This window comes from Nyctereutes procyonoides, unplaced genomic scaffold (assembly GCF_905146905.1).
Source record: "Nyctereutes procyonoides isolate TBG_1078 unplaced genomic scaffold, NYPRO_anot_genome, whole genome shotgun sequence".
Taxonomy (NCBI): domain Eukaryota; kingdom Metazoa; phylum Chordata; class Mammalia; order Carnivora; family Canidae; genus Nyctereutes; species Nyctereutes procyonoides.
The window spans coordinates 15,269,487-15,295,147 of record NW_026575035.1 but is presented as its reverse complement, the minus strand read 5'-3'; positions in this window follow the sequence as shown (position 1 = coordinate 15,295,147).

Here is a 25,661-nt window from a genome sequence, read left to right as displayed (position 1 = left end):
TTTCTTTCCAATTTCTCCACTTTGCAGTGAAAATGACTATCCTATGTAATTCCCACCATTGTATTTTTAAAGCACATAGATTGATTGGTTTCATGTGCTCACAGCTAGAGAAGAATTTTGCTTTAGGAGTGATTATACCTGAAGGCTCTCCCATATCTGATTCAGATGATATTTAGATAAGACTTTATGAGTCAAGACTGGAGATGTTTGGGATAGGGTGAGTGTACTTTGCGTGGAAGAAGAACATTAATTTTGGAGGTCCACAGGGTAGAATACTATGGAATGAACTGTATCTGTCCAAAATTCGTATGTTGAAGGCCTAATTCCTAAGGTGACCATATTTGGAGATAAGGTCTTTAAGGAGATAAGTAAGGTTACATGAGATCATAAGGATGGGGCCCCAATCCAATAGAATTGGTGTCATAATAATAATAAGAAAAAAAAGGAATATTCATGCACAAGGAAAAAGGCACGTGAGGGCACAGAATGAAGACAGCCATTTTCAAGCCAAGGAGAGAGGTCTCAAGAGAAACCAAACCTGCTGACACCTTGATCTTGGCCTTCCAGCTTCCAAAACTATTTAAAAAAAAAATGTATGTTGTTTAAGCTCCCAGTCTCTGCTATTCTGTTATGGCACACAAAGCAGACAAATAAAACTCCAAAATAGTCTCCCTGACTTTCATCTCACCCCTCTCTGAGAGCTTATCCACAGTGCTTACAGGCCCATCTTCCTGAAAGTAAACAGGTAAATTTTCTCCCGAGCTCAAAACATTTCAATTCTCATCCTGTCTACTGGATAACATTCAAAGTACCTGGCATGACACACAGGACACTATGGTACCTGCTTGTCTCTCTCCAGTGTCATTTTCTGCCAAACATAGGCAAACAGCCAATACTCTAGAAAGATAAACTCAACCACCTGCAGTTTTCCTAAATTGTCATGCTGATTCATGGAGCATAGGTTGCCCTTCACGGACGACCCCTTTCCCAGACCAAACAGCAAACTGCTACTCATCCTCAATAATTCAGACTAGAGTCTTCCCCTAACCTGATCATATCTTTCCTTGTGCTAATGCTATATAAATCTCATTTATACCTCTAGAACAGCACTTTAATTACTAGTTTATAACTACTTTTTTTTTGTCTGTGGACTTTTTTGAAGACTATACTTTATTTAACTGTATATCCTCTATACTTTTCATATAGACTACTCGATTACTAACTGGAAACAAAAAGAATTAATTGATTAAGTGATTAATAAAGCACATGAAATATCCTATACTCGGTAGAGATCATCTCTCTCTAATCTAGATCTATAGAAAATCAAATTGGGAAAATATCTAAAAATGGAAGAATATGGAGATCACCATGATTTGAGAAGCCAAGAAAGCAAGGAACAAATTTTTCGTCATTATAATTCTACATTCATCTTTCAGACTCTCAATTTCTGTATTACTTAAGAAAATCACAATCTATTCATACTAGAGCTCACTTTATGTTTAATTTACTTATTTATTATCTTATCAATCATTTTGTTAATTCCTAAAAAGAGTAATGTGTAATGGAAAAGCACTAAATTAGAAATCAGAGTACATGAGCACTTGGTTCTGTAACTTGAGACAAATCACAATCTCCTGAGTGTCAGTTTTCTCATCTGCAAAATGGAATTTCTATAACAAACCAGTTAATCTCACATATTGGTTTTAAGAATCAAATGGGATGATCTACATATAATTTAAAAGCTATCATTAATTTTTTTTCCTAGTGAATTGGCAATGTTTTCCAATATCACCAAAGTGCTCTATGTTTGGCCCCAGCTCACAGTGTCCATCCTTCTAATTGACTGACATTGAACAGATCATTTAAGTTTTCTAATTTCTAAAAAAAAAAAAAAAAGTTTCCTAATTTCTTTAAGTCTAGAAGTCTAGAAGGGGATTAAGACAATATGTGTAAAATGTTTAATATAGCACATGATTGCCTAATGTCATCAATTATAATAATTAGTATATTAATATTGCTAGAACATGCCATTATGATATTATTACAATTCTAGGAATCCCTTAAGAACTGAAACTGCAAGTTTTACATGACTTATGATACTTTTGACATAGCTTAAATATTTTTATTGACTTACTAACACCTATTACTTGTTTCATTTCAAAGTATGATAGCTAACTATATAAAATAGTAGAATTGGTCATTAAAAAACAAAGGACAAAGTAGATACAAATCATAATAAATATTTACTTAGTAAAAATATCTGCAATATCTGGTGCCTGTGTATGGTGTATGTCCTCTGCAGAATACTGGTCTTTGATCTTTGCTCCTTTAGTCAAATCATCAAGCTTGATTGCCTCACTATTCTGTGAGCTATATCCATATTTTGGGGCCACTTACCAAACTATAAAACATTTTTTTTATACATAAACTCACATCAACAAAACTATTACTACTAAAGCTATCATTGCAATACCAATTTCTATATATGAACCAAGTTTGTAAAGATTATGTAAAAATATATATTTGTATATATATTTCTAAATATATAGACTATAAATATTTAGTGTATATTTACTTCTGACATATATTTCTTTATAAGTATATATATACTTATAAAACAAGGTGGATGGAAAGATGTGGAGGAAAAACAAAGGACAAAAGCACTTAATCTTATTTCCCAGCTTAAAACACACATACACACAAACACAACCTGCAGCTATACAGGTATGATGGTAAACACAATGAAGAAAAATATCTATTTCATTTTATATTTTAAAATACTATTTATATAGCATAATAGGGGTGAAGACTAAATGTTTTCTGAAAGACTAATTTTCAGAGAACAATTTGCTCACTAGATATATCAGCTTTAATTTTCCATCTCTTTTTCTCACTGATTTATATTTCTGAATATTTAGGACTCACAGCCTCCATCTTTGGAAAAACAAGAACAAATATTCAAGAATCAAGATGCTCTTGAAACCCCACAAGAAAAAGGAACTTGTCTCCAAGTGGAGGGAATTTATATGAAAACACTGCCTTTAGCAGGAAGGCACTGGTGCTAGACATTGGTAAGAGTATTTGAAGGCCTTCTTTTATCTAAGAGCTGATAGAAAGCATATCAATCATCACTGTTCATGCAACAAATTCTAATATAGTAAATATAAAATTCTTAATGGAAATCAATTTTTCCAATTCAGTAAAGTAAATTAGTCTGTTAGTAGAGACAGTGAAATGGGTAGGGGATTGCTTTTCTCAGAAGGATGACTGCGTTTGCTTAAGTAAATAACTCACTATATGACACATAGATAAATAAGAGATACTTATGCTCATTACTAAATATTTTCTGTAAGGTACAATTCCCTTAATATAGCATGGTTCTACTAAATGGTGGTGCATTTAAGTGTTGTTTTGATAGGTTATTTATTATGTGTAGAGAATATGAGACTGGAAGCATTTTAAAACACACCAGAGCTCACTTCCAAATAAACGAATACTTTCCTTTTCAGTGGATGACTTCAACTAGTCTTGTAATACACACATGGAGGGAGGGTGCAGTCTAATGCCTGCCTTCGACAGCATGCAAGAGATATTTTGGAACTGTAAAGTTTCCTGATGACCAGAAACATTTTCTTATTCTTTAAAATGAGGTACTTTTATAGCTAGAATTCTGATGTGATCTAAAATTATTTGGTCACAAGTAATTTGCAAATATAGAAGACAATGGAAGAGCAAAATGAGATCATAGAGAAAACAAAAAACTCTACATGGCACAATGCAAGTACTATAAAAAATGGTATACATTATTATTGTCGATGTTATTATTGGCTCAACATAATGTTCTAAGTAGAATAAACTAAAATTATCAATTATAACATGTTCACTATATTGCTTTACAACAATTCTAAAATTAAAATAATTTGAAATGTTTCTCTAGCTTCCAAGATATTTGAGAATAAAGAAAAAAAGGATCCTCTCAAATCTCCTTTAACATATTTTTAAAGAAACATGGATTAAAATTAAAATTATTTCCTAAAGCATCTTCCAAATTTTAAAATCAGCAAAATGGTTTTCATAGTCTGTTGTGTCTGTTTATTAATGTTTATTATTTATTTTATCAATACTATTGGTTATGAGTCAAATTACCAAATATTAGAGCCTTTTTGTTTTTTAAATCTCATGTGTACATTTTATTGGACATTGTGGCCCATTTTGTAAATCATGTGTACTGGATATTTATTTTTTATAGAATTAGTAGCTTATTTTTATGATTGCCTTATTATAGATGTTTATAATTGTTTAACAGTTGCTTTTATGACGTATAAAATTTGTTTGGTCCTGAGTGTTTGATTAGGGATAAAACTATGCTTTACAACATTCTAATGAGGAAATAGTTTCCAGTTTACCGGGAAGCATAATTTGGTATTTATTGGTATTTATTACTTCTTGGTATTTATTACTGAGTGAAAAGAGAGCAGCATCTTTGTTAAGTGATGTGCAAATGCTGCCAAAAATTTTATTCTATGGTACTTTTCCTAGTAAAAAGGAAGCATTTTCATATAAAGACCTGGCAACTCATAACAAACAATGATCTTATTTATGAATCAAAACTGACCAAGATTATTTGGAGTTTTGTTCTTATAGTGTATTTTATATGGTTTCATAATGAGGATGGGTTTTTCTTCTCAATTCCTACTCCTCATCATGCACTCACCTCCCCCATGCACTCACACCCAAACACACTCAGACCTTCCAGAGCTGGTGTAATACAAAGGAGTCTTATGTAATAAAATTCCACACTGGGAGGGAGATAGAGAATCTTTACCCTAGTAAAGTAGTAAAGTAGAGGAAGTTTACTCTTTCACTAACCACCTAAAAATTGAACCTTCACAGGTCCTAAAACACCATTTCTGGTATTCAGAAATGAGTTTCTTATGAGTTTAGACATGGATTTGGTATCCATTTAATTTTTTTTTTCAAAAATTTAAACTTTCTATATATATAGTAACTTTTTGAGGCTTAGTAAGTTATAAATCTTGCATTCTTGCTGGCAATTTCTTAAGTCAAGAAGCTTATTAAGCGGGCTAATGTCCAGGAAAATATAGAAGCAAATGCAAAATATTACTAGCACTGATTCAAGTTAATAGATTTATTTGGGATCCTTTGAGCATATTATGATATATGGGAGAGAACTGCCATAGGCCAAGTTTGAGATAAGTACACATCAAATTAAATTACAAAGCAGCTTTTTGAAGAGAAATAACTCATTAGCCAAAGTTAGAGCTACTTAATACTACCTTTCCAAGCATCCCCTCAAGACCCAGCTGTTGCCTTAATTACATAATCAGGTCACTTGTGATACTCATTTGTAACTTTGCTATCAGGTATGACCAGATGTTCCATTTAACCTCTAATATAAATAAAACATCTGATAAAGTTTTGCAGTGCCTTTGTAAACAGCTGTTTGATCCAAAAACTTATTGCTGAAGCAGCTATACTGATCTGGTCATTCTCTTTACATAATGTCAAAGTAATTGTCTTGATCCTTGGGAAAACTGCTGCTGTAGGTGTTATAAAGTCTTTCATTACAGCATGTTAGATCTCTTTCAAATGGCTAATGTCTCGTCAACACATGTTTAGTCTACCCAACAAGAATTTATTAAGTACATTTAAAATGTACTAAGAAATTGCTGGTCTATTTCTCTGAGAATGTAAATGTAAGTTGAGTGCATTGTTAAAGCAGTTTTATTGTATACTTAGCATTATAAAACAATGTTTGAGCAGCCCTTATAGTATGGGCTCTGGGTTAACAGCACACTTTTCTTTTCCAGGTTTATTAAATACATCTAAGAATGATACTTTTCATGTCTTCATATTTTTTATTCCTTGGTTAACACAGGCATATTTCTAACATTGTAATTATGTCATGTGATTAAAATAATTAGTAGGATGGTAAAAAGTTGATGCTTGAATTGCTTAAACTAAATTAAGGTAATATTTTAAACAGATATAAAATATTCAGCGCTTTTAGAAGGCCAAATATCTAATCTAAAATAAATAAGCTGGCATATTTTAAAATGTCAGTAGATGAGTATTTATGGTCCATTCTAATGAATACTGACCAAGCTCCCTTATTTTAGATTTTTTTTGTTTAATAACTCTAAGAATAGGGTATTATACAAAATTAGCTGCATGCAAATAAGGAATAGTTATTATAGTATTAAATAATTCAGAGATTTTCACTCAGTATTTGGAAAATCAATGTATGTTATTTAGATATTATATTTATGTTTTAATAGAGTTCAGGATTATTAGGAATTTAAACATTTGTTGTTTTAATAAATAATCTATATTTTTATTCATGTACATTACTTTATGGGCTTCCAAATACACATTCCTACCAACTTTTATATATTTGGCTCTATAATTTATTGTTTTTTTAATTCAATTTTCCTAGCCTTTGCATCTACATTTATTATTGCCTACATGCAAAAAAAACTAAACAAGAAGACTAGTTTAAAAATGCTTTACAAGATACAATATTTACATATATCTCATTTTCTGTTTTGAAAGCTATTGAGCCATTTTCCCCTGAGGAAAGTTCCTCCATACACCCTGTGAGAAAGCAGAATCTTCCGAGGATGGCATAGCCAAGCTCAGCCTCCTGACAAACTTCCATAGCTATCTCTGGATTTATAAGAATTTCTGTATCACAGCTTAAAGCTAAGGGACTTCTGGATATTCAGAGACATATTGCTACCTAAGTCTTTAGTTTATATCAAGTTAAGCTAAGTGATTTAAGATGGATTTAAATGCAACGGGGAACTGCATCATTGTCCTCCAGCAAATAGTTAGAGTGAAGGCACCCTCTAAAATGCAGATTTAGCCCAGATGACACTAGACATTAATTGGATAAAAAGCAACATTCCTCATAAGCAGAGGCCAGGAGAAACGCTTAATGGATTATACAAAAAGTTTGGTGGCATTAAAGCTCTTGTACATGTATGTATGCATGCATATGTGAGTGTAAGTGTGTGCTGTATTTTTCCCAATGGGGAAAAATCCATTTTCAGCTTAGAGTCTAGTTAGTAACTTACTTTTCCTACTGAAATAAGTGGATTAAAAACACTCCTTTCATCACCATCATAGAGGCTGACCACAGCCCACAGGGGTGAACACAGCTACAGAGATTAAAGCTGCAGGGCCACACAAATATAAACAGAAGCCATTGCGCAATAATAGGCACACGGGAGCACGCATTTTGAAGAGTGGAGTAGAGGTAAGCAAAGCCTCTACAACAATCCTATTGATGACATCCTGCACTTGAGATGAGCTTTGAAGAAGTCCATAATTAGAAAAGAACAAGCTCAATGATGAAAGGAAGGAACCAGACCAAAACAGGATGGTTAGAAACAGTCACCCAGAACACTTTTCACAGGATGTAAACAATTGAAGAAGAGAAGTGTGCAACAGACAAAGATATTTTCTTATCTAGGTTTGACTAAGGAATATTTTTCACCAACTTCTAATGAGGGAATATTGGAAATGACCTCAGAACCTTAGTTATCATCTATGGCTTATTGTACATTGTATTCAAATCAACTATACCTAATCATCATTTCAGACTGTGGATACACTCACTCAAAACTAATCATTTTGTTAATGCTTGAAGATAAAGATTCCTCCAAGTAAGACTGTAAACAGACCACCACAGTCAAGATTTTGATACCCATTTTGTGTAGACAAATAAGCAGCACCCATGACAACCAAACCAACTGTGCCAACATGCTACCCGTTACACCTGCAGCTGTGTGAATTGTCTCCAGAGTAGTCATCTTGGGAGGATACGTACTGCTTTGAAGAACTATGGCAGTACCCAAGGCACTGGAGAAAGATCTCTTCTGGAATTGCTTTCATTGTCCCTGACACGTGTTTTTGACTTTTGTGATTAGACAATATTTTCTTTTGAAGGTAAACTGATTTTGAGAAGGTAACAGTTAAATGGCATTCTAAACCAATTCTAATGACAAACTGTGTGATCATACTAGGAAAGTTACTAATTTGAATAGATAAGGTCTACTATGTTTGCTAAAAATTAGTCATATTACCTTATAGACTCACTTGTGACCATGTGCCCAGAAAAAAAGTTTAACTTAGTAAGTGCCAGTAATAATATGTATTATTATTATTATTATTATTATTACATAATAAAAATCAGTCTCATTTCTTTGTAGCAGTAATTGTTTTCTTTGGTTAGAATCCAAAATATCCATTGGATACAGCAATTTTGTTCATCAGTTTTAGGCTCCATGTATCACAAATATTACATAAATACATTTCACTTTCAGAAGATGAAGATCTGTCAAGACTATGTTCTAGACCCAAATAGCAGTTGCCAAGTGGACATCTTAAAGACTTTTGAGCCAAGTTGACCACATTATCATAACTGTAACATCAATTAGTATAATTGTTTAAAAAGTATAGTATTATTTCAAGGATATAGTGCATAGTAGAAATTCTCTATGTATTTTTATTATTAATCTATACATTTCCACAAAAAATTGTGATAGGCAGAATAATGGCTTCCCAAAGATGTCCATGTTCCAATCCCCAGAACCTATGAATATGTTATCTCACATGGCAAAAGGGACTTTGAAGATGTGATTAAGCTAGAGATCTTAAGACAGAAAGATTATTCTGGATAATCGAGATGAGCCCAATGTAATCATGAAGATCCTTAGGAAAAGGCAGGTATGTCAAAGTCAGAGATGTGATGACAAAGCAGAGGTTGGAGTGAGGTGTCCATTAGCCAAGCCATGGTATGCGGGCAGATTCTAGAAGCTGGAAAGGACAAGGAAAAGAAGTCTTCCCTCACACCTCCAGAAGTAATGCATCCTTACCAACCCATGTCAGCTTCCAATATTGAAGTTAAGACAATTAAGTTTGAATCTTACTTCTGTCCATTTGCATCTGAGAGTTTCTATGAATATAAGCAACTCCAAATTCCCAAGAATCAAAAGGCAGTAAGAATATTTACTGCCTATTATTTTTTCCTGCATGCGCCCACTTAGCACAGTGCTTTGCACATAACAATCAGTGAATAGCATTTGTTGAATGAATAAATATTTTTCATACATGTGCAACATTTGCCCTAAAAGAGTGATGAACTCAAATCAACCATTTTTATCCTACTAGGTAGTCAATAAATACATGAACGTGTTGTCAATATATTTACAAAAGCTACTACAACACAGAAGACTAGAGTAATAAAATCTCTCAGCATAAAATTGTGTTGAAAGGATTAAAAATTATCTACTTTCATTTCTTTCTTTCTCAGATGCTGAAGCTGAGACCAAGACCTGTAAGAGGGAATTCTTCCTGAAGAGTCTGCATATATATGCAGCCCTGGTGGCTCAGCGGTTTACCACCGCCTGCAGCCCGGGGTGTGATCCTGGAGACCCGGAATCGAGTCCCTCATCGGGCTCCCTGCATGGAGCCTGCTTCTCCTTCTGCCTTTCTCTCTCTGTGTGTCTCTATGAATAAAATAAAATAAAAAAAAGAGTCTGCATATCGGAGAGGGCCATGAAGTCCAAACTCTGGCCTTCTTCATGCATCTCTTATACAAAAAAGTATTCATAGATCCTACATTCTGCTGACTAGGTAATATTGAAAGAATCAGAAAACACAAGAACTTGGAAGTCATCTGACTCTCAGAAATGAACTGCATATCTTAGGCCCACTAAGCAGAATTCTGGGGAGAAATCAGTATTTCATGTAAATGTAGCTTCACCTCTCAAGAAGTAATAAAATTGGAATAGGTGGACCACACCTCCAATGTATTTGATGATAATAGAATCAGAGATACAGCCCAGTATCATCTCAAACTAAAATTGGGAGCCTTTCACAAAAAGAATTATTTAAACCACTGTAAACAACTAGGAATCAGAGTAAGGATAGAAATCACATTTTGCTCTCCTTTCACAAAGCAGCTGAAGAATATTATGTTGCTATTTCAATAAGAATAACACTACACTGATAACAGACTCTATTCAAAATTTAATAAAGCATTAGTCCCTTAATCAAAACATGACTATGAGGCTTGGACTGTCGCTGGAAAGCAGAATAATGTGAACAAAAGAGAAATGGAACTGTGTCTGAATATCAACTCTACAAACAAATAACATCTCATTACACATGCAGCAATTAAAGGCAGGAACTTCAAAGCCATTCTCAATTTATCTTTGTCAAGCCCCTGACCAGGGAAAAGTTTGACTCATGAAATCAAAGCAGGTATGTGGTAAATATCAATCTATCAATCAATCAAATGTCATTAACACGTATATAACTATATATGAATTTTTTGCTTATGCTGAAGACATCATCTACATAAAATTTTGCCTAAAGCACATGGATTATAAATATCTATAAGATAGCCACCTAAATGCATAATTATAAATAAACTACAAATAAAATAGATATAAAAGAAATTACAAATAAAATAAACTTTGATTTAAAATTGCTTATGTAATTAGGAGTAAGCAAAAGTTTTCACTCTAATTCAGCATATATAGTGGTTAAAGGAACCTTTTCTGGAATTAGACAGGCTGGGTCTAATTCCTGACTCTCCTACTGGAGTTAGGACAGGATAGTAAAACAGTTTTCTCATGAGTAAAATTAAGATAATAATAATGCCTGCTTCAGATAGTTGTAAAAATTTAATGAGCTAATGCTTAAAAGTCATACATTCATTATCACTTTCAGAAAATAGAATTAATTGAAAAGGTTTAGAAATAGTATCTGCCTCAGAAAGCTTGAATTCCATAGATGAATATATCACGATAGTCCCCTCAAAACTGAATTTGATAATTTTACCTCATTTTAATCCCTAAATAATGATTTTTAAAAAGCATTTACAACCTGGGTCCTCAAATCAGTCTGTATTTATACACGTTCAATCAGGTTTTAATAATGCCATAATAGCATCCAATTCCATCCTACAAGCTAATTTTCAGGTTTAGGCTGACAGCTCATATTAACACTTATTGCTCATGTGGACAATGAATTACACTGGATTAGAAATCTAATAACACATAAATACATAAACTTGATATAGAGTTAATGTGTTTTAATAGTTATAAAATATCAAATATGTGCTCTTCAAATGCTTTTTTGCTTTTGTTTGATTTTATTTGTATCTGTTTTCTTTTAATTTAATCTCTGGGGCTGTTTTCCTAGATGCTGGCATGCTGGTTGGTAGCTTTTATGGTTATCCTCTCCTCTCGCTGGCATTTCTTTAGGATTTGGGCAAAGACCATGATCTCTATAATTTTAATAGAACATTAGCTCTTGGTATTAGGATCTGTGAAAAGCAGGGTGTAAGTCATCTCAGTCAAGGATCAGGCAGCTAGGCATAATAGTGAAGAAACACAAACACAGATACAGCAAACACTGCCAGGCACCAGGGAAACATGGAAAGGGATGTGCAGCAGGTGGAGAAGGAAGATGTCAGAATTAAGCAAGAACTGCACATCCTCAGGTCATACACAAGAAAAGAGGGCCTGAGTCCCCGGAATGTGACAGGTAGGTAGGTGCATTCACATTATAAAGGGAGATGTGACTTCCATTACAGTCAGTACTGAAGGCCCAGCTTTCTGGAAAGTCAGTGAAAAGCCTTACTTCCCCTTCCTATTGGGTCACTAAGCTAAGAGCCTGTCTCATTTGCTGCCATCTCATGGGAGGACAACTACACTATATTTCCAACCCTAGTCATAGTGATTATAGCTGTTCTGTTTCCACTTTTCTTGTCATGCATTCTCTACTAGGCTCTTCAGGTTCCCACTAACCCTTTAACCTAAAATCATCCCATCTCTACAATCTTGTTCTTTCCTAGGCAAAGCCCTATAAAGTGACTTTCTTCAAAATTCGCCCATTTCGTATCCCTCCTCTTCCCAGTTTGTTGTGTGTAAGAAGGTCCATCCACTCAACAATTCAGCTAGTCTCTTCATCTAGCCATTGATTCAATTAACAGAGCATAGTACAATGAGCGAGCCACCTCCTTGAGTGCTGAAGACCTACAGAGAACAACAGCAACTGTTGTTCCCTGTTGTTATCATGGGTTACCTTCTATTGACCAGATGATAGAATAGAGATAGCAAAGGGCTGCCTAGCTTGAGGGCTCAGGAAAGGCCTTATTGAGGTGGTTTATTAGCTTTCTAGGGCACTATACGAGGGTACCACAGAGAGGGTGGCACAAATATCGTGAATGAACTTTCTCATGATTCTGGAAGCTAGATATCTAAGATCAAGATGTTGGCAGAGCTGGTCTCTTCTGTGGTTTCTCTGTCTGGTTTGTATGTACATTGTCTTCCCTCTGTATATGTCTGTGTCCTAAACTTCTCTTCTAATAAAAACAGAAGTCCTATTGAATTAGGGCCCACCTCCTGACCTCCTTTAACTTAATTACATTTTTAAGGGCCTTATCTACAAATACAGTCAATGTTATGGATCAAATTGTATTCCCCCAAAGTTTGTATGTTGAAGACCAAATCCACAATGTAACTGTACTTGGAGATTGGGGCTTTAAGGAGATAATTAAGGTTTAGTGAAATCATAAAGGTGAAATCAAAAATCATAATCTAATAAAATTTGTGTCCTTAGAAGAAAGAGATACTAAGCATGTACACACAGAGAGAAAACATGTGAAAACATGGTGAGAAAGTGGCCATCTACAAGCCAAGGAGAAATGCCTTAGGATAAACCATACCAACCAACACCTTGATCTTGGACTTCCAGCTTTGGAACTATGAGAACATAAATTTATGTTGTTTAAGCCACCTAATCCATGGCATTTTGTCATGGCAGCCCTACTAAACCAATAGAGTCACATTCTGAAATACCGGGGGTTAGGACTTCAAGATATGAATTTGGAGGAAACAAAATTCATAACATAACAGGTAGTTACATATGGTCTAATGAGGAGACAAAGCCAGCCTGGCAAAGAATTCTAAGTACACCAAGCAGTGAACAAAAGCTCTGAAGGCACAAGTGAGTTGCCCTCAAAGTCAGAATGGTTCATTTAGAAGTGTTGGATGCCTGGAGCAAAGTAAGTCAGGGGAGAGGGTTATTAGGTGACAAAGACCAATGGTGAAGCATGGCCAAATCATGTAGGACCATGAAGGATATGGTAAGAAGTTTCCATCTCATTGAAGAGGGGCAACCTTGGATGGCTTTCAGCAAATGAGTGACATGATCTGATGTTTACTTGTAAAATATCACCTTCTTCTTGATATGTAGAATGGATTGTAGATAAGCTAAAATGAAAGTGCCAAGAACAGTTAGGAAAAGATGAAAAGGGGCAACCTGAATGGCTCTGTGGTTTAGCGCTGCCTTCAGCCCAGAGCGTGATCCTGGGGACCCGGGATCAAGTCCCACATCAGGCTTCCTGCACGGAGCCTGCTTCTTCTCCCTCTGCCTGTGTCTCTGCCTCTCTCTCTCTCTCTCTCTCTCTCTCTCTGTGAGTGTGTCTCTCATGAATAAATAAATAAAATCTTTTTTTAAAAAAAAGAAAAGATGGAAAGAATGTATATGACAGATAATGGACTGGGAGGAAGGACAGAGATAAGAAGAAATAGATAGATTTAGGATATCTTTTGGAGGAAGTGGCCTAGAACTTGCTGATAGATCCAATATTAGAGATGAAGGAAAGGATAGATGCACAGATCCTACATAGGTTTTTGCCCTGAGCATTTGGATGGAAATAGGAGTATTTTACTGTGATGAGGAGGACAAAGGAGGAATAGATTTGATGGAAAGGGTGAAAGAATAGCATTTGTAAATACTCTTCAGTGACTCAGCTCACCAAATCACAAGTGGTTTTGTTGTTGCTTTGTTTCCTCTTTTAGCAAACATCTAGTTCTTGAACCATGAGATGCATTATTGATGGTTGCCTTCGATAAATGTTATTTCAGTCCAAGTCTCATTTTAACTGTTCTTCCCTATTTCTTTTATTCCATGATATGCACAATCTTCTGGTGGTTTTCCAGAGGCATAATTCCCATATGTAACTTTGTTCCCGTGGAAAAGTCAGTTTTAGATCACACTGTTCAAAATAAAGTTTCAGGAATAGAAACTAGGTTTGTTTAGATAAATGTATCACATATATGAGTTTAATTGTGTATGTAAAAATTAAATATACAATGATCCTCTTCTATAGAATGCAGTGGGCTTTAATAAAATCTGATGCAAAATAGCCATTTGAGGTACCATCAAGCTTATAAAAGTTTATGCCATTAAAGCATTATATAAGGCTGTTCCATATTTAAAAACTAGATGGTGATGCTCATATACATTTTCCTTAGCATCTCATTTTAATTTTCTCTTGAATTCTGAATAAGTTTTAATCTGTAGGAAAGTGGTTACAGGTCCACTGAAGGAATAGCAATCCTTTATGTTGCAGGAGACAGGCGACCCTGAGACACAGGTGAATGATATGGTCAGATTCACATTTGACATGGACTTTTCTGGAGGCTGTGGAGGAGTGAGAGGAAAATGGAAATACTGACAGCAGGGAGGCCAGTGAGAGAGTTGTGCCAGCAGAGTGGGGCAAGGAGACACAACCAAGAAGGGATTGAACTAAGGCAGGTTGTACAGGTAAAGAGGAAGAAAACATTGAAACACTATTTCTCACCCAGTGACCAGTTGCCAGGTTTCTAGTGTGAGTGATGGAATACGAGATAATGCCACCAACTAGAGTAGAAAGGAAAGGAAAAAGAGAGAGCCTAAGGGCCATGTAAGGGTGGCTATGTGTGATGGTTAATTTTATGTGTCAACTGGACTAGACACAGTGCCCAGATTAACCTTTATTTCTGGGTGTGTCTGTGAAGGTGTTATTGGACAAGATTAGCATTTAAATCAATGGACTCAGTGTAATAGTTTGCCCTCCCCAGTGTGGTGGGCATCATCCAATCCCCTGAGGGTCTAGATAGAACAAAAGGCAGAAGAAGGAGGAATTTAAGGAATTCACCCCCTTTCTTCCTGCCTCACTGAAATAACTGGGACATCTCATCTCTTCTCCTGCCCTTGGATCATCAGTTCCTCTGATTCTCAGGCCTTCAGATTTAGTCTGGATTCTACTGGCTTTCTTAGGTCTAGAGTTTGCAGATAGAAGATTGTGGGACTTCTTAGTCTAGATTATACACACACACACATACACACACACAAACACACACATATAGTCTCCTACTGGTTCTAGTCTCCTATTGATGACTAATACATGGGAGTGTAAGTCATTGTTTTTGAAATAAGATGAGTTGGAGGTATTTGTAAATGTCCAAGAAGAAATGTTGTTAGAATCTCATGAAAGAAGTCAAGACTAGAAATACACATTTGGAATTCTGTGACTATACAGTCTGCATCCCTATAATATGAAATTGTCCAGGAAGGTCAGATAGAGTTAGAGGAGCAGAGGGCCAAAGAGAGAAGAACTGTAAAAACATGAGCAATTAAATTGTGGGGAAGAGACAGCATAATATCTGGTAGCTATTGTTTTGATATATAAATACAAAATGTATAATATAGAAATCCAATTAATGAACTTCCATAATTGGAGATTTTATCATCCTGGGAGGGGAGAAGCTTTACAGTATTAAACCTGAAGATTCTGAAAGTATGATTTCAGAGACATTATTATCTTCAAGAAAACTTCATTTCATGTTAATTCTAACATCACTCTAATATCTGTACTAGTCTAATATAGGTGAAATAAAAGTAAAACTAAACATGCACACACACACACACACACACACACTGCTTAAGGCAAAGTCAGCAAGCATCCAAAACTCTGCAGCAGAGACTTACCCTCATTATTATCATTATAGTCATTTTAAAAATGTGGTCAGTGCAAAATTCCTCATGGTGAAATGCACAGACCATTAGCAATCACCTAGAGTACAAAGGAATCTGCAAATAGTTTACAAGTTTCCAGAAAAGAAACAATGAACCAGTTCTGCTAATATATATTTTAACAAATTTGAAATATAAAATTATGATGTTTACAAAAATTGCCAAAAGTATTTAATAATCATTTACTAAAGATTAGGCAGTTATTTTTTATCTTAGAAAAAATGTATATTCTCATCATTTGCATGACAATGATTTTAACTTTTTATTTTCCCTGTTATTATTAGGTTCCTTTAAATTCTTCATTCCCAAAACTAGATTAGTGGCTCAAAATTGATTCATCAAAGCATTTAAAAGTATTAATGAAGTTGCAATGTAAATATAGTTACTCAGATTAATGTTTAAGTAAACAGAAATCCAGGGAAGATATAAAATGTGAATCTGAAAATATGATTATGTCATACATGCACCCAAAAAGTAAAAGTGCAACTAGAAAAATAAGATAATAAATACCTAAGAATTCCTTGTTTTACCTCTGGTAGCTAGACTACTGTCTGTTATAAAACTCTGACAATTAGTGGTATGATCATTTCATGCTCTTTTCAAAGAAAACAGTTACCCTTCTAGTAAATCAAATTTTTCACAAAGGAGCATAAAATAATGCCCATTATTTGGGAATATCATTTGAAAACACCAAGTATGCCTCTAATTTTGAAAAATTTGTAAGGCCAGTTATAAGTTAGTAACAAATGATATGATATACCACATTATTCAGGCAATATGATATACCACATTAATACAATAAAGGCAAAAAAATACATGATCATCTCAAATGACATAGAAGAAGCATTTGACAAAATCTAATACCCTTTCATGATTAAAAAAAGAAACACCCAGAAAACTAGAAATGGAAAGGAATTTCTTCAACATAATAAAGAGTATCTATGAAAATCCACAGCTAACCTTACACTTGGTGATGGAAGACTGAATTCTTTCCCTCATTGATCAAGAGTAAGACAATATGTCCTTTCTTGTCACCTCTATTCAACATTACACTGGAAATACTAGCCAGGAAAAATAGGCAAAGAAAGGAAATAAAAGGCATCGAGATAGGTAAGGCAAACTATAACTATCTTTATTGGCTGATGACATGATCTTATATAGAGTAAATCTTAAATAATCTACAAAAATACAATGAGAGTGAATAAAAAAAATAAGCAGTGTGGTAGGATACAAAATCAGTTGTATTTCTATACAATAGTGATGAACAATCTAAAAGTGAAATTAAGAAAACAACTTCATTTATGATGGCATCAAAGAAAATAAAATACTTAAGAATAAATTTAGCCAAGGATGGGTGATATTTGTACACTGAAAGCTATAAAACATTATTTAAAAAATTAAAGAAGATCTAACTAAATTGAAGATTATTTTCATGGATTGAAAAGACTTAATATTGTTTACACGGCAATGAGTAACTCAAAGTGATCTACAAATTCAGCTCAATCCTTATCAATATCACAGTGGTTTTTTTTTTTTTTGCAGAAATAGACAAGTTGATTCAAAATTTATATAGAAACTCAAGGACCTCTAAAGAGTCAAAGCAATCATAAAAAAAGAAGAGGGTTGGGCAACACACTTCTCAATTTCAAAACTTACTATAAAGCTACAGTATTAACATAATTAGGTTCTGGCATGAAGATTAATAAATGGATCAATGGAATAGAATCCAGAGTCTAGAAATAAATTGATATACCTGTTGTCAATTGATCCTAAAAAATTGTTCTAAGACCATTCAGTGGGGGAAATAATAGTCTTTTTAACAAATGGTACTGAGACAACTGGATAACCACCTGAAAAAGATTGAAGCTGGATACACTATATACAAAAATTAAGTCTAAGTAGATCAAGAGCCTGCATATGAGATCTAAAAGTATAAAACTCTTAAAAGAAAATAGACACAAATCTTTATGATGTTTTTTTGAGAATGAATTCTTACATATGATAATTGAAGCACATGAAATAAAAAGTTTAATAAGTTGTATTATATCAAAATTAGAAACTCTTATCCATCAAAGGACACAATCAAGGAAGTGAAAATGCAATCCACAGAATAGAGAAACATATTTGCAATTCATGTAACTGATAAGGACCTAGTATTCAGAATATATAAAGATCTCTTCCAACTCAATAACAAAAAAGCAAAGAACTCAATTTAAAAATGGGCAAAAGATTTGAATAAGTATATTTCCAAAAATAATATACAAATGAGTAATAAGTATACGAAAGGCTGTTCAGCATCATTAGTCATTAGGGAAATAAACATCAAAACACAGTGATACACCATTGCACAACCCTAGGAAAGGTATCATTAAACGCAAAACTAAAAAAATTACAGAAAACAAATGCTGGTAGGATGTGGAGAAATTAGAACATTCATGCATCATTGGTTGGAACATAAATGAGACACTTTGGAAACCATTTGGTGGTACCTTAGAAAGTTAAATATAGAATTTCCAGATGATGCAACAATTTACTCTTAGATACATACCTAAAAGAAATGAAAACAAATACCCACACAAAACTTACACCCACTGTTCTAATAGTGCAATTCAAACAGCCAAAAAGTGGAACAACCCAAATGTCTATCAACTGTTGAACAGATAAACAAAATATGGCACATTCATTAAATAAAATAGTATGCAGCCATAAAAAGTACTGATACACACTACACAACATCGATGAATCTTGAAAATATTGCACTAAGTGAAAGAAGCCAAAACAAAAGGCCACATATCATATAATCCCATTTTTATGAAATGTTCAGAATAAGAAAATACATACAGACAGAAAGAGACTAGTGGTTTCCACATAGTGGGGGAAGAGGGAATGGTGAGTTACAGCTTAGTGAGTACACTGAGGGTTTCTTTCTGGGGTAATAAAAATGTTCTGAAATTAGTGGTGATGGTTGCATAACACTATGTATGTACTAAAAGCCGCTTAACTGTACATTTTTAAATGATAAAAAAATGAATTTTATCTTATGTGAATTTTACCTCAATATAAAAAAGTGGGTGAAAACAGAATGAAGCTACTGCCAATATCCTTGTCCAATTAATGTTTTTAATGTTAATGAACTGAAGGGGCATGAAGGACGAAAGGGTCATTTTCTTGTGTGTAGCATATATGTTACTTTAGAGTAGATAAAATCATAGATGTACACTGTACAAATCAAATTTCAACACATGCATGAAATGTAAATGATGAAAGAGAAGTGCTTGTTGATCTTTATCAGTGAAAATCCATGCTTCAGAAAAGAGAAGGAATTTTATGTGTAGCTAATGCCCACTTTGTGAGCTCTGATAAGAAAAACACTGAATTTCAATTCTAAGTCTTGTCCACTGTGTGATAAAATGCAAATAAATGGAGTATCCTTGCCAATCAAAGTGTGGTCCATGCCAAAACAGCACCAAGCACCATCTAGGACACTCATGGGCCATACTGTAGACCTGCTGAATCAGAATCTATATTTTAACAAGATTTCCAGATGATTCACATGCACATAAACTCTGCTCTAGATCAATGTTCCTCATTGTTACTACATAAATGCTAAATTTTAAAACCCACACTTTAACATTTTAGAGTCAGTGTCCTTCTACTACACCAAGCAGACGCTCATTAAAGGTTAAAATGAAACAACTTCCCCTCATACCTTTCTTGTCCTCCCCTAGCTTTCCCAAATACAGTTGAGTAGAAGATAACAGTTAAGAGGGAATAAGGAATTGTCACTTATTCCTAAACAATGTATTTGCTTATTTCATACATGTACTAAGAGATACATCTTCAACAAGATGAAATTAGAGTTGAAATGAAAGATTTCATTTTAGAAGAAAGCTTATTTACCATCCTGGATGTGTGTGTTTAGATGTGTCATCAACTTGTTACTAACTCCTATATTCATAGCTGTCCCATCTATAATCATCTCTTCCATAATCTCTCCACAGTTAAGAAATATTCATTAAAATAACATATAAATTTCTTCTTTGTTTTTCATGATGAATTTTTTCATCACAGACCATACCACTGAGTAACTTCCAAATTCCTTTTTCTTTCTTACATGCTGTCTCAAATTGTACTATTCACCCTTTTTTTCTCTGTATTCGGACTTTTTTTTAGATATTTTCCTTTTTCCCCTTTCCCCTCCTTTTCCTTTGTTCCATCAAATACTATCATCACTATATCACAGTTTGATATTTTTAAAAGCTTAAATTTAACATATGCACCTTCTTTTTCAGGCAACAGTAACCTTTTACTTCACAGTGGTTTATAGTTAACAAAAGGTTATCATCCATTGTACCATTCAAGACTCAAAACAAACTTATGAAATAGATAGAAAAGATATTTTACTTCAGTAACAGCTCAGGAGTCAAGATGCAGTTTATAGTATCATAGGAAGGGGGAAATCCAGATCATTGGTCATGTAAAGAGAACTACAACTGTCAGTCACATGCTTTGTATGCACTACTAAGTAGTACCAACTAAGAAAAGGGCAATACAATTAATAATTTTGTTTTTAAAAAATGCACCAAGGAAGTATTTGAACATAATGTATTGGAAACTCTGCATTGAGCACTCAAGATAAAACCTTCACCTGAGACTGGAAAATCAAAACGTCAGTCAAAGAGAACATATATAGAAAACAATAAAAGGAATGCAAACACAAAAATATATCATCTGCGGTAAGTTAGGATTTGTCCCAAGATGAAGGAACTGCAAATCAATAAAAATTCCATGTGATTCAACAAAGCAGTACATTTTCACAAAGGGATGACTTTATAAAATCCTTGCAAAAGAATGCAAAAGGATCTAAGAGTCAGAAACGAGATAAAAACACTAGAGAAAAAGAAAGAAGCTAATACTCTGAACTCATATCTCAATGTATGTCCTTCAAAACAATCCCCAGCAATTGGGAACTGCCAGTCCTGTGGACTGATGGCATTCAACAGATATTTCTTGACTAAGCCATATTCTGATTATGGTTAGCAATTGTAATTAGGAAGGAAAAGAGACAGGGAAGGAAGACTGGGGAATAAATGAAAGGTAAAAGAAAAAATGAAAGAGTGGAGGGGAGGAAACGGAAAGGGAAGGAGCCAACCCACGGCAAAAAGGAAACAGCTTAATGATTAGGAAATCAAATGGCACCCAACCAACTGTCCTTGAAAATGAATAAGGTTAAAGTGGATCACAAAGGTAAGAATTTATGTGAGGAAAATAGAGTGGGAACAATAAAGGGCTCTCATCATGACACCAAAACCAGAAATCACTCTTGCCAAGAGAATGTCTAAGTAACTCCACTTTTAGTCTCATGGTGTCCTGTTAAGACCACTTAAAGAGTACATCACGATGAATGCCCTCGGCAATTGAAATGGCCCTTAGCCTTGTGGGAATCAATCATAGGTACTCCTTAGAACCCCCATAATCAAAGTAATTCCAGGCTGGCTGTCTTTACAGTGGCCATTATGATATACCACGGGCATGTTGAGATAGTTAAGCTCTGTTTGCAACACAAACAGTTGGCTAAGAGCTAGTATACTTAAATTCAATCCAAGTGAACCTCAGTGACATTTGGAAAGGATCTAATAACATTCAACCGACACTCTAAAAGCAACTTCTACAAACAATCTATCACTTCTAGACAAATCACTACTTGACAAATCAAAGTATTCTCCTTTTAAGTAAAGCTAAATGAATACTATGTTGTAACCAGAATTCCACATGTCAAGGAAAATGTGAATTGAAGGAATGAGTCAAAAATATAATTTTTTTGCTTCCATTTTCCAGCTTTCTTTAGTTTTGAAAGGGAGTTAGGGTGATAACTATGCTGCTATTTTAGTAAAAATGTCCACAACACTATTTTTTTTAGGAAATTTGTGAACTTCATAATGAGAAATTATTCTGTTTGGAAATAGATCTTTGATCAAATTGGAACATTAAATAAAATTTTAACTTTTTAAGAATCAGGATTAAAAGACTCATATTCATTAATATGAAGATATTAAAAAGCTAAATTTTGCCAAATGATATTTGAATTGTTATCCTCAGATTTTCAAGGTTTATCTGGGTACCATTTCTATTTCTCTGAGAATCATTCACATTTCTACCTAAAAATCCTTTTCTCCTCATATAAATTTTATAAATGTATTATGTTGAACCATGCAAAGCTTTCAGCTTACCCTTCAACAGTTAGTACTTCTCTTAGTGATTATAGAAGGTAAGAGCTCAGTTTTGTTTTGTTGTTATTGTTCTTGTTTTTGATAACAACTGTGGTAAGAGCCTCCAATTTTGTTCTTGATTTGAAACAAGGAGTTAAGTCATAGTTCTCAACCCTGGTGCACACCAGAATCATCTAGGAGCTTTAAAATACACGATACCCAGGTCCCATCCCAAAGATTCTGTAATTATAATTGATTTCCAATAAAATCTGGGTACCAATAGTTCTTGAGCTTCTTCAAATGATTTCAGATTGCACCTAGGATTGAGAAACACTGGTTAAATAAAGCAAAGTCTGGAGGTTCCTTTTTTCCTTCTGATAATAATCACCATAAAAGTATTTTAGTCTAGAAAAATTAGAACTCAGGTCACTAACTTGTATAAGCCTTAAAGAACACATAACTGAAAAGAAATATACCACTATAAAAAAAGAAATACTAAAATATTATTATAAAATTTTCAATATGTTAAAGAACTTTCAGTAGATTCAGAATGAATTCGTATAGAACTAATATGTTGAGACCTATCATAGCTAGCTCCAAACAAAACTGTAAAACTGACAAAGCAAGTCTTTAGTGCCTACTCCCTTCTGTCTTCACCTCTATATTTGCCTTCCCTCTTAGTTCTCAAGACTAGACTCATCATACAAGGCTTCTCTAGAGAACTAAGGTCCCATGAAAGATTTCCAGAAGAAAACAAAAATGACTCCTTTGGAGTCAAATATTTATTGTTTATTGCATGCCCGATAACATTATGGCAATAACAGTCCAAACAAATAGGAGTACAATGAATAAAAACACATTACGAGATTAAATATTTGTGCTTACTTTTAAATGTGGACATATGTGTCTCTTGTGGTACTTCATCCAGAAGTTTCCTTGAAGATTATCTTGGCTATGAAAGAAAAAAAATCTCTTTAGTTTTTAAATAGGGCAATAAAACATAGTGTTTGAAATTTGGCTGTGCCACTTTTTAACCCTGGGAAAGATACTTAACCTTTCTAAGCCTCAACTATAGAGTGGAGAAATAATAAAATATAAATATTAGACAGAATAATACATACAATATAAATAGCATATGGATATGGAAGTCTTTGGTAAATATTAGCTGTTATTACAATAAAAATCACTATTTTTAATTTTACTATTTTCTTAAGAAAACATTCTCTCATTTCAAGATTATGTTTAAAGTTATTTTATATGCATCTTTGATTTTCCAAAGCACTTTTACTCATATATTTTCATATTACATTTGGTGAAGACAGTCATTGGAAAACCAAAAGCAGTTTTCTTAAATCATAATGGATTTATTCTATATAGTACTTAGTGATCAAAATAAAACATGTGGGTGAAGAATCTCGTAGAATCACTTGAAAACTCTTTAAAACACAAATTCCTTTGCTACCCACAGATCAACCCAATACTAATCTCAGATTCTCTCCACTTTCCTCTTTCTTGTTAATAATCCCATCTGCTGAGTTTTAAAGACACCTGTTGTTATCTAGCACTTCTTGAAGATATGATTATATCATCGGCATTCTTTCCTCAGCCCCATTTTTAGTCAATTGTAATATCCTATCAATTTCACTTCCAAATTGTTCTTTCATTTTTCTTTCTCTTTGCCTTTCCAAGTCCATGACTCCAGACCAAGTTCTATTAACTACCACACGAGTCTCTGCCCCAGCCAATCCATTTTATTCGTAGCCACCGATTTAACCTTCATAATGAAAAATCTAGAGTATGTTACTTCCTTGATTAAATATATTAAATACTTTCCCACTCCTTACCAAAAAAGCCAGCATGACATTTTTAGCTAAATGAGCGTTCAAGGATTTCAATGAGAGGACTTCCATCTGTTTTCAGGGCTTTATTTCACACTTAACTCCTTTTCACCTACCATAATTTTCAACTGAAAGGGAACAGAAGTTCTCCTATAAACAAGACTCTTATATTCTGGCCCCTGTCTGGTTTATCAGGTTGATGCCCACCTGTCTGATTATACCTTCAGGCAAATGAGAGTTGGGAAATCTTATGTTTCAGGCTTTTAGAAGCAGAGGCAGAAGCAGGGCAGAGTAGGGGAGGCAAAGTTTTGAGAATAAAGGTCACCAAACGTTTGGAGGGGATATTAGCAATTTGAATGGCTTAGGTGGAAACAGAAAATCCTTGTAGATATAAATGGGATAGCAACCTAGGTGAGAAGAGAATAAATAACCGAAGTGGAGGGTGGAGGGTTAAAACCTGGAGAAATTCCCCCAACTCACATCCTAGGACTCTTGTCAGTTCCTTTGATCTCGAGCCCGGGTGGGAAGAAAGATGTTAACTCGGCTGCTGCCTTCTGTAGTCTGAACTTTTCCTTTTTTAATCATTCCAATTTCTTGCCATTGACATCATGCCTATTAGTCATAACTTTTAGCACATGTTACCACCAAGAAGCCTTCCCAATATCTCCCACAAAAGCTATCATTCCTTCCTCTGAATTTTCATAGCATGCTGTCTTTACTTTCGTGTCACATGTGATGCTTCCTGTTTTACTATGACTTTTGAGGACAGGAATCATGTATTTTTCATTCTTGACTCTGCCCCATCACGGTCTGGCTGTTAATCACCTAAGAAGCTTTCCCTGTTTGTGTATGTGTGTGTCCTGTCTCTTCCTTCCTCCTCAGCATCTCCATTCACAAATAAAGAAAATCAGGTCAATGGACATTAAATAATTTGTCCAGGGGAATAATCACCACGATATCTGACTTGCCTAATCATTCTATACTAGAGGACTCTCTTTCACTCAGTCTTTTGTAAATCTGTAATATTTCTCAATAAATGGAGTAACTTTGAAGTAATTTTCAAAGTGATTAGGATAGTCAATCAGTCTATCTGTGGATATGAGGAATTTCTACCAACCTTAAGAATAATTGAAGAAATATTTCTTATGAAATCAGATAGCTATAATAACATGAACTTTTTTAAAATTTTAAAACATGCATAATACATTTTCAGTTCCACATAATGTCAGCTGCATCTAAAACCAAATGTTAAAAACCTGCTTTGCTTTTTCTTACTAATTCTTGCCTTATGGTTTCTAAAACCCCATGACAGGTCTAGTGGCCTCTCTCTCCCAGCAGCAAAAGCGGACCCAATTCTCTTCTCTTAAATAGTCTCTTGGTTTAACCATCCATCAGCTACAGATTTGTTCTTCTCCTTCACATGCTACTATTTCATTAAACAGTTCCACCATCCAATAAAGCCATTTGTACTGACAGGTTCTGCTTATCTAAGGAGTGAATCATCAGTTGGTTTCTGAAGTTCTGAATTAACAGAGCCTAGACTAGGCAGTGTCATTGGTAGTAAATGAAGTGATGATGCCAGAGGCAGACTGAGAGGACCAAAAAGGCAGAAAGGACTGCTCTAGCCTTGCTAATATTAATAAAAGCATTGCTACTGAGGAAAGCCACAGGTAAGAATGAAGCATAACAGTGCTAATATTTTGGAAGTTGCAGT